This window comes from Suncus etruscus, chromosome 3, assembly GCF_024139225.1.
Source record: "Suncus etruscus isolate mSunEtr1 chromosome 3, mSunEtr1.pri.cur, whole genome shotgun sequence".
Taxonomy (NCBI): Eukaryota; Metazoa; Chordata; class Mammalia; order Eulipotyphla; family Soricidae; genus Suncus; species Suncus etruscus.
The window spans coordinates 132387027-132398129 of record NC_064850.1 but is presented as its reverse complement, the minus strand read 5'-3'; positions in this window follow the sequence as shown (position 1 = coordinate 132398129).

Below are 11103 nucleotides of genomic sequence, written 5' to 3'. Positions count from 1 at the left end.
TTGGTCTGATATAAGAATGGCTGTCCCGGGCCCAGAGAGATAGCACAGCGGCGTTTGCCTTGCAAGCAGCTGATCCAGGACCAGAGGTGGTTGGTTCGAATCCCCGTGTCCCATATGGTCCCCCGTGCCTGCCAGGAGCTATTTCTGAGCAGACAGCCAGGAGTAACCCCTGAGCACCGCCAGGTGTGACCCCCAGGTCACAAAAACAAAAACAAAACAAAAACAAAAACAAAAAAACAAAAACAAAAACAAAAAACAAAAAAACAAACAAAAAAGAATGGCTGTCCCATCCTTTTTTTTTTGTTTTGTTTTCATTTGGCTTGAATAATTGATTTTCATTCTTTTATTCTAAGCCTGTGTCTATCCTGTACTTGTAGAGTGTTTCTTGCAGGCAGCAGAAATCTGGTTTTTGATATCTAATTTAAATCTCTACTATGTGTCTTTTAATGGGAGAGTTTAGTCCATTGACATTTAAGAAGATTATTGACAGACCAGGCTGGTATGCAGTTGTATTGTGTAGGGTGGTTGTTGTTACAATCAGGGGTTTGGGATGTGTAATTCATTTCTAAGTAGATCGCTTAGAATGTATTTTGTTTGCACAAATAATGCAAGTTCTTTTTTTTTTTTTTTTTTTTGTCTGAGAATGTTTTAGTCCTACCTACCATATGAGTGAGAGTTTTGCTGGGTTGGAAGTTTCTTTCATTCAGTTATTTAAATAAGCCATTTCACTGTCTTCTTGCTTGAATTGCTTCAAATGGGAGATCTGGTTTTATTCTTGTTTCTTCCTTTGTTCTTGAAGGTTTTTTCCTCCAGTATTTCTTTAAGGAGTTCCTCTTTATTTTTACTTATTTCCATTTAGTTTACTATATGTCTTGGTGTTGGTTTATTAGGGTATATTTTATTAGGGACTCTTTTCACCTCCGGAGTCTCTTTCCAGAGTTTGGGAAAGTTTTCTGCTATTATTTCCCTGACCACTGTTTTTTCTCTTTCTCTATTTTCTCCCCTTCTTGCATTCCTACAATCCATAGATTATTTTTTTTTCTTTTTCATTAAATATCTAACTTTTTCTTCCAATGCTTTACCGTTTATTTCCTTATTAGCATCTTTGTCATTTTTGGTTTGTAGTTATTCTTCAAGTTCTTCTATGTGATTCTACAACTGTGTAATTCTGCTACTATGGTTTAATAAGATGTTTTTCATTTCCTTTAATTCCATTTTTATGGATTCTCTCATCTTCTGTAAAATTTCTTTTTTGATTTGGTTGATTTGTTTATCTATGGATTTTTTGAACTTGCTGGTTAATGATTCCTTGATTTCTTTTGCCATAGTTTTTATTGCCACTTTTAGGTTCTCATCTATTGGGCATTTTGGTGGACTTGGAAACTTGCTAGGATTTCTCTCCATATCACTGGTTGTTAGTGTCTCCTTAGTTTACCCATATTTCTTTGCATTTGGTGGTTTGGTTTGGAGTTTGCCTTCAGATTTTAGCCCTCCTTTGTCACCTGTGGTGTGGTTCTGGATCCCTACTCTGGAGTGCAACTCTAGGTGGGTATGATGGCTGAGGCTGCTGAGGTTTGGCCCCGCCTCAAGACTCTTCCCTCACTTTAGCTGCCTGAAGGCATAGGTTGCCTCAGCCTTGCCCAACCGCAGCAAGGTTTCCCCTCTCCCTGCACCTGTCAGGTGTGGCAGATCTGGCCTGTGTCATTTTCCCCCTCCTCCTCTACCTGTCAGACCTCATGGTTGCCCTCCATGCGACTGTCCCTGCCCCTTAGCGAGGCTTCCTGAGCTCTGCCATTTGGGCCTGGTCAATTTCACCCTTCCTGGACAATTTCATCCTCCTGCTCTACCTGTCAGACAGTGTTGTTCACCTCTGATCACTCTGTCCCTGCCAAATAATGGCGAAGCTCTGGCTGTAGGGCCTGGTCAATTTCACCCTCCCTGATCAATTTCAGCCTCTTGCTCTACCTGTCAGAGTGGTTCCCTATTGATCTCTTCTCCCCATTTTTGTATGGGATTAAATTGTTTTTCTTGCTGAATTCTACCAGTACCTTAGAAATCTTAGATATTAACCCCTTTCAGATGAGTATTGGTTGAATAGTTTCTTTCATTTTTTGGTTAATCTTTGTATACAGGTCAACATTTTCTTTGAGGTGCAGAAGCATCTCAGTTTAATGTTTTTCCATTTATCTTTGCTTCTGCTTTCTTGTTCAGTGGTGTTTCATCCTTGAAGATGACTTTAGCTTCAATGTCTTAAAGAGTTCTGCCTATGTTTTCCTCTATGTACTTTATGGTTTCAGGTCTTATATTAAGGTCTTTAATCCAATTTTATTTTACTTTTGTGCTTGGTGATAAAGAGAGGTCTGAGTTTGCATTTGCATATAGCTGACCAATTTTCCCAATACCACTTGTTGAAGTTTCCTTGCTCCACTTTATATTTTTTGCTCCTTTATCAGAGATAATTATTCATATGCCTGAGATACTGTCTCAGGATACTCAAATCTATTCTATTGATCTGAGAGTATGTCTTTATTTCAATACTATATTCCAATGCTATAATAACTATGGTTTGTATTACAGTTGGTAAAAGTGATGTTTCCCATCTTCTTTTTTTCCAAATAATGCTTTAGATATATAGGGAGGTTCATTGTTCCATACAAATTTCAAGAGTGTTTGACTTATTTCTTTATTTCTTTAAAAAATGTTATGGCATCTTGTATTAAATCTGCATAACAATTTGGGGAGTATTCCATTTTCGTGATGTTAGTCCTCCCAATTCATGAGCAGAGCATGTGTTTCCATTTCCTTATGTTTTCTTTTATTTCTTGAAGCAGTATTTTGTAGTTTTACTGGTTATTAGGCAAAAATCAAAACAACAATGAAATATCATCTCACACCACAGAGATTGGCACACATCAAAAAGAATAAGAATAATCAATGCTGGCATTTATGTGGGAAAAAGGGACCTCTCATTCACTTCTGCTTTGAATATTGACTGATCCAAACTTTTTGGAAATCAATATAGACATTCATAAAAAAAACACTAGAAATTGAGTTCTGATCCAATAATACAGCTCCCAAGTTTATAACCTAGGAACTCCAAAGCATAATGCAGAAAAGCCTTCTGTGCTCTTAAGTTCATTGCAATATTCTTCACAATAGCCAGGATCTAGAAAAATTCTCTTTCCCATAACTGATAAGGGCATAAAGAAACTGTTATATTTATACAATGGAATACTATGCAGCTGTTGGGAAAAGTGAAGTGATGAAATTCACTTTAACATGGCAGGATATGGAGAGTATTATGCTGAGAGAAATGAGTTGTATAGGGGTAGACAGAATGTTTGCACTTATTTGTATATATAAAAGTGTATGTAAATAATACCCAAAGACAATAGAGATGATGATCAGTAGGACTGGTTCATGGTAAGAAGCTTCCCACAAAAAGTGAAGGAAGTGCAGTAAAGGCAGAGAATGGACCACTGTGACAATAACAATTAGGAATGGATATGAATTAGCTCTGGATATGAATTGGATGCTGAAAAGAGCCAAAGTTCATGCATAATACCCCTTCAGAGTATTCAGAGTTTAAAAGGAACAAATGGGAGAATGAGAGAGAGTGAAAGAGGGAAAGTAAAAATATCTGCTGTAGAGGTAGTCAGGAGGAAGCTTGAGTGGAAGTAAACTAGGGATATTGGTGGTGGAAAATGTTCACTGGTGAAGGGATAGGTATTGGACATTATATGACTAAAACTTAATCATAAAAATTTTTGAAACTATATAATGATGATTTATTAAAATATTTATTTTGAAGAAGAAAGAAAGAAAATATCCAAAAAATAAAATAAAAAGGAGGCTGGCATATACCAATGATAAAGTATTTTCATAGTTTGAGCATCATTGAACCTGATTCAGGAAGTTGTATAAGTAAAGGAATGCAGATAGTTTCTGATAAACCATATGCCTACATTCCTCTCTTCTGTCATTCGATCACTGATCTCAAATTTTTAATGACAAGGCCTATGTTCTTGAGTGACAGACCGTAAGTACTATTTATAAATATGCATTAAAATTATTTAATGTTTTGAAATGGAACCTTTTTATTGTTTGCCTCTTTCTGGTTGCCTAAACCTTTTTCCTATGCCAGAAAAAAAGCATTAGTTTCTCTATTTTTTCATACAATTCAAAAGTAGTGAACTTAGGATCTTATATGAGATTTATTTTCAAGATAAGGGTGTAGGTGGAGGAGGAATTGAAATCCTTCCAACACTATTCCCTAGTCTAATAAGTAACTCCTAGAGTCCATACCATGCCAAGAAATTTCTTCTTATCAAACCATGGTTTACTAAAATAATTAACTTAGAAGGGATTGCTTTTCTATTGCTCTTGTCGCTAAGGTTGAGTCCTATAGAGAATTAGAGAGCTTTTTTACAGGGGTTACGGGAAAAAGGACATGCTGCTTCTATAGAGGTCAGTAAATGAGAAGACACCAAGCACTATCAGGATAGAAGTATTGGAATTTAGTGGTGAACTTCAGACATTTCTTTAATTAGTCAAGTAATTTAGTTACTTATCTAGTTAGTTTTTGCTTTATTTTGTTTGGAAGCCACACATGGTGGTGCTGAGGGCTTTCTCATGGGACCTCTTGATGAGGTTTAGGGAACTCTAAGTTGTGACAGTGATTGAACCAGGGTTGTCCACTTGCAAGGTAAACACTTTAGCTCCTGTACTAGTTTTTCAGCCCTAGTCAATATTCTTTTTCAAAGAAAAAGAAAATGAACATAATTTCATGATATATTTGGGAAATATATAGACTTTAGTGTCATCAAACAAATGTGGTTTCTATTTAAGACCCAAATTTTCAGAGGAGGCAGAAGGCCTCATCTCTGTATCTGATAGCATGAAAATCAGAACTGGAATTTAATGAGTTTGTATTAGTCCTTTTGGTGATCCTGACTAGGGCCTTGGTAAATGGTGTGGCCTTTTCTAACTAGAGGAATGCAAATGTTTATAAGGTGTATTCTTCCCCTGCCTTTCCAGAATCAAGTGATGCCTATAGGAAGTAGAGAAAAGAGAGATGAATAGGAGAGAAAACTGATTGCAGCTAACTTATAGGCTGAAATGAGATCCAGAAAAATGTTAGAACTAACACTGTTGGGAAAAATAAACTAAAAATTCCATAAATATTTCTGTCACCAGAGTAGCTCATTTTTTATGAGAACTGACCAGACCTATTTTACAGTTATATGTTGATTCCCTACATTCCCTTCAGATAACAGATATGAACATTAATAATGTCTCAAAGGCCTGAGTGAAAGCTTTCTATGTGAAAGGCCCAGGTTTGATTCTTTTTTTTTTTTTTTTGGGCCACACCCGGTAACGCTCAGAGGTTACTCCTGTCTATGTGCTCAGAAGTTGCTCCTGGCTTGGGGGACCATATGGGACAGGGGGGATCGAACCGCGGTCCGTCCAAGGCTAGCGCAGGCAAGGCAGGCACCTTACCTTTAGCGCCACCGCCCAGCCCCCCAGGTTTGATTCTTGACACTGCATGATCACCTGAACACAACTGGGAGTGTTCCCCAACACTGTCATGTGTGCTCCTCTCACCAAAAAATAGAGAGAAGAGAGAAAATTTACTTACTTTATCATCCTGTCTTTACAGATGAGGAAAGTGAGAATTACTTAACTAAGCTGCCAATCAGCCAGTTTTGAAGTGATCACCTGAGACAAGACAGCCAGGAAAACCCACCTGAGGATCCTGAGCCTCTCTGTTAAAAGTGGTCCAGTAATGGCAGACATTTTTCCATGTTTCAGTTATAACATGAACAGATCTTCCCATGTTAGGTGAGGGGAAAATGAATACAAAATAATAGAAAGGGAAGAGATAAGAGGGTCAAAAGGGAAGGAAAAACTAAGACAAGAATAGTGTAAGTGAAAGCCTGCAAAGGTCTTGGGTCCAGCTGAAGCTTCAAGAATCAGTAAGCCTGAAGAGAATCACTCTGGGCATGGGAATAAATAAGGATCAGAGCCTGTTGGCCCTGGATTTTGGCAGAAATCCTGTTGGCTTACAAGAGAAAAGGAGAGGCAGCTTCCATCTGTCATAAATACTTCCATGGTGGAAATGTAAGCAGGATCAGGTTCTTTCCTGGCTCCTCTAGTGTTTTCTTAGATAACCAGCCAATTTCAGCTGTTAAGGAAAATTTACTTTTTTTTTTTTAATAGAATAACTTAAATCCTTGTCCTTCCTTGAAAATATCGCTCATTTTATAAGATATTTCTCAAAACACATCATCTTGTATCTTATGCAAATCTTACCCTTTTGAAAGCAATGTGAAATGAAAATGATTCTAACAAATTGCTTATTTTTATGGATTTTAAAAAAGTATTGAGATGGTGAATTTTCTCTTGTAAGGTTTAAAAGTAATCAAGTTATTAACAAATTTATTAAAAATAAAGGATAAGTCTTAGTTTTAGGTAATTAATATAATGACTTAATGACATATTTTTTCTCTATATTTAATTTGGGAGAATTTGTAGTAGTTAACTAGTAAGTGACAGTAGTGTATTAGTAGTAGTAGAACTAGTAATAGTGATAGTAGTGGTAATGGTGGTGGTGGTAGTAGTAGTAGTAGTAGTAGTCATAGTAGTAGTAGCTTGGGACTTACCTGCTGTGTTCAAGAGCTATTTATGGCTCTGTGCTTAGGAATATGAAATGCTGGGGAACAAACTAAGATTAGCCACATGGATGCAAGGCATGCACTTAACTCTCTATTCTACCTCTTCTGTCTGTCAGTTCCTCAACCCTACAAATTTTCATATGCATGTCATAAAAATATTTGCAAAATTTCACACATCCATGTATACTTTTAATTTGGAAAAGTATTTCCTTAAGAATTTTAGGGGCTGTAGTGATAGCATAGCAGTAGGGCGTTTGCATTGCACGCTGCTAACTGGGATAAATATGGGATCCCATATGGCCCCAGGTGCCTGCCAGAAGTGATTTCTGAGCATAGAGCCAGGAGTAACCCCTGTGTGTCACTGGGTGCAGCCCAAAACCTAAAAATAAAGAATGTTAGGTAGTAAACTATGTAATATTTTTTATAATCATTCTATTATTAACATATTTATTTTTCTTTCTCTATATATAAAGTTTTGGAGCCACATTCAGTGACTAAAGATCAATCTTGGAAGGCTCAGGGGATCATCTGGGGTATTGGGCATTGAACCTAGGTTAACTTTGTAAGTAAGGCAAGAACTTACTTGCTGTATTCTCTCTTCAGCTTCCTATTATGTACTATGAGTGGTGAAACAGATTCTGATTAGTAAGAATTGTAGCATTTAAAAATTACATGGATCACTCTGAGGACTTCAAGGGAAATCTGTCCTGTGCCTGTCTGTGTTTCTTGAATACCTGAAGGTATCCTCAGAGGCCTAGGGAGCACACCCCCCCCCCCAAAAAAACCCCTGCATTTTGAAGCTACCCAGTGAGTAAAGTCTGGCTGTGGGTGTTCCAACCAATAAGCTGAGCTCTCTAGCCTGTGGTAATCAGAGACTACTTTGAGAAACTTTATGCTACTAAACATGAGAACCTAGAAGAAAAGGAAAAATTCTTGGACACTGATAACATTCCACAGTTAAGTAAGGAGGATGTAGCATATCTAAACACCCCCATCACTACTGAAGAATTTGAAACTGTAATCAAACATCTGCCCAAAAAGAAAAGCCCAGGCCCAGATGAATTTCCTAATGAATTCTTTCAAATCTTTTAAGAGGAGCTACTACCAATCCTAGCCAGGCTCTTCCATGAAATTGGAAAAAAAAAAAAAAAAGGAACACTCCCAAACAGCTTTTATGAAGCCAACATCACCTTATACCAAAACCAGACAGAGATGCTGCCCAAAAAAGAAAATTACAGACTAATATCCCTGATGAATGCAGATGCAAAGATCTTCAACAAAATCCTGGCAAGTAGGATCCAATGCATCATCAAGAAGATCAAACACTATGACCAAGGAGGTTTCATCCCAGGAATGCAAGGATGGTTTAACACCTGTAAATCTATCAACACCATACACAACATCAACAAGAAGAAAAATAAAAATCACATGATCATATCAATAGATGCAGAGAAAGCATTTGATAAGGTCTAACACCCATTCTTTATTTTTTTTTTTTTTTGGTTTTTGGGCCACACCCGGCGTTGCTCAGGGGTTACTCCTGGCTGTCTGCTCAGAAATAGCTCCTGGCAGGCACGGGGGACCATATGGGACACCGGGATTCGAACCAACCGCCTTTGGTCCTGGATTGGTTGCTTGCTAGGCAAACACCGTCGTGCTATCTCTCCGGGCCCTAACACCCATTCTTGATCAAAACTCTCAGCAAGATGGGAATGAAAGGAACCTTTCTCAATCTAGTTGAAGCCATCTACCACAAGCCAATGACAAATATTATCCTCAAAGAAAAACTGAAAGCCTTTCCTCTAAATTCTGGTACAAGACAAGGCTGTCCTCTCTCACCACTCCTCTTCAACATAGTACTGGAAGTGCTTGCTATAGCGATCAGTCAAGAAAAAGATATCAAGGAAATCCAGATAGGAAAGGAAGAAGTCAAGCTCTCATTGTTTGCAGATGACATGATACTCTACTTAGAAAACCCTAATGACTCTATCAAAAAGCTTCTAGAAAAAATAGATTCATACAGCAAGGTGGCAGGCTACAAAATTAATACACAGAAATCAATGTCCTTTTTATACACCAATAATGATAGGGAAGAGAAGGACGTCAAGAAGGCAATCCCATTCACATTAGTGCCACACAAACTTAAATACCTTGGAATCAACTTGGCCAAAGACATGAAGGACCTATACAAAGAAAACTATAAAGCCCTGCTTCAAGAAATAAGAGAGGATATAGAGGAGTGAGTGAGAAATGGCTGCATGAGGGGGTTTTCAGGCAGAGTGCTGATTGCTCTACCTGCAGAGTCTCCACCGGGCTGTGCTTCTTCTGAGGAAACTGAGCACCGGAAGGAAGCCCTGTCCTACCCTTCTCTGTCTTTCCTGAACTCTGGAAGCTCTCCTCAGAGCCCTGGGAAGCGAACCCCAAAGAAACTACATTCGGAAGCTACCCAGCGAGCCAGTGAGTGAGTGAGAAATGGCTGCATGTGGGGGTTTTCAGGCAGAGTGCTGATTGCTCTACCTGCAGAGTCTCCACCGGGCTGTGCTTCTTCTGAGGAACTGAGCACCGGAAGGGAGCCCTGTCCTACCCTTCTCTGTCTTTCCTGAACTCTGGAAGCTCTCCTCAGAGCCCTGGGAAGCGAACCCCAATGAAACTACATTCGGAAGCTACCCAGCGAGCCAGTGAGTGAGTGAGTGAGAAATGGCTGCATGTGGAGGTTTCCAGGCAGAGTGCTGATTGCTCTACCTGCAGAGTCTCCACCGGGCTGTGCTTCTTCTGAGGAAACTGAGCACCGGAAGGGAGCCCTGTCCTACTCTTCTCTGTCTTTCCTGAACTCTGGAAGCTCTCCTCAGAGCCCTGGGAAGCGAACCCCAAAGAAACTACATTCGGGAGCTACCCAGCGAGCCAGTGAGTGAGTGAGAAATGGCTGCATGTGGGGGTTTTCAGGCAGAGTGCTGATTGCTCTACCTGCAGAGTCTCCACCGGGCTGTGCTTCTTCTGAGGAACTGAGCACCAGAAGGGAGCCCTGTCCTACCCTTCTCTGTCTTTCCTGAACTCTGGAAGCTCTCCTCAGAGCCCTGGGAAGCGAACCCCAAAGAAACTACATTCGGAAGCTACCCAGTGAGCCAGTGAGTGAGTGAGAAATGGCTGCATGTGGGGGTTTCCAGGCAGAGTGCTGATTGCTCTACCTGCAGAGTCTCCACCCGGCTGTGCTTCCTCTGAGGAAACTGAGCACCGGAAGGGAGCCCTGTCCTACCCTTCTCTGTCTTTCCTGAACTCTGGAAGCTCTCCTCAGAGCCCTGGGAAGCGAACCCCAAAGAAACTACATTCGGAAGCTACCCAGTGAGCCAGTGAGTGAGTGAGAAATGGCTGCATGTGGGGGTTTACAGGCAGAGTGCTGATTGCTCTACCTGCAGAGTCTCCACCCGGCTGTGCTTCCTCTGAGGAAACTGAGCACCGGAAGGGAGCCCTGTCCTACCCTTCTCTGTCTTTCCTGAACTCTGGAAGCTCTCCTCAGAGCCCTGGGAAGCGAACCCCAAAGAAACTACATTTGGAAGCTACCCAGCGAACCAGAAACTGAGCACCTGAAGGGAGCCCTGTCCTACTCTTCTCTGTCTTTCCTGAACTCTGGAAGCTCTCCTCAGAGCCCTGGGAAGCGAACCCCAAAGAAACTACATTTGGGAGCTACCCAGCGAGCCAGTGAGTGAGTAAGAAATGGCTGGATGTGGGGGTTTCCAGGCAGAGTGCTGATTGCTCTACCTGCAGATTCTCCACCCGGCTGTGCTTCTTCTGAGGAAACTGAGCACCGGAAGGGAGCCCTGTCCTACACTTCTCTGACTTTCCTGAACTCTGGAAGCTCTCCTCAGAGCCCTGGGAAACGAACCCCAAAGAAACTACATTCGGAAGCTACCCAGCGAGCCAGTGACTCTTCTCAGAGTCCTGGGAAGTGAACCCCAAAAATACAGCATTCTGAAGCTGCCCAGCGAGCGAGTGAAAACTACGCCTGACCAGTGGGGCCCGACTGTGAAAAACTGTGAGTGCTGCCTGTGTGTGTCTCTCTGCTATCCTGTTGCGTGAACCTCCTGAGAGTGGGCTGAAAAGAGGCTCCAGAAGGCACTTAGCTCCACTTCACTACGCAGCCGTGCGCTCTATCTAAAAAAAGAACACCATCACAAGAAGAAAAAAACCACACTAAGAACTGTGCTGGATCACAGAAGCAAGAATTTCTCTCCAGACTGTCTTCTCTGCTGCGTGCTTGGGCCTAAGATTTGATCCTGTGCGAGGCTTCATCCACGGAGGACTCCCCTACCTTGGAGGCAAGTCGGCCCATCCAGAAAGGGCGGAGCCAGAGAAGTGTGTTGCCTGCATCATATAACCAATGAATACCACCACAACACGTAGAAAAACCCACAATACAAGTGTGACAATGGGG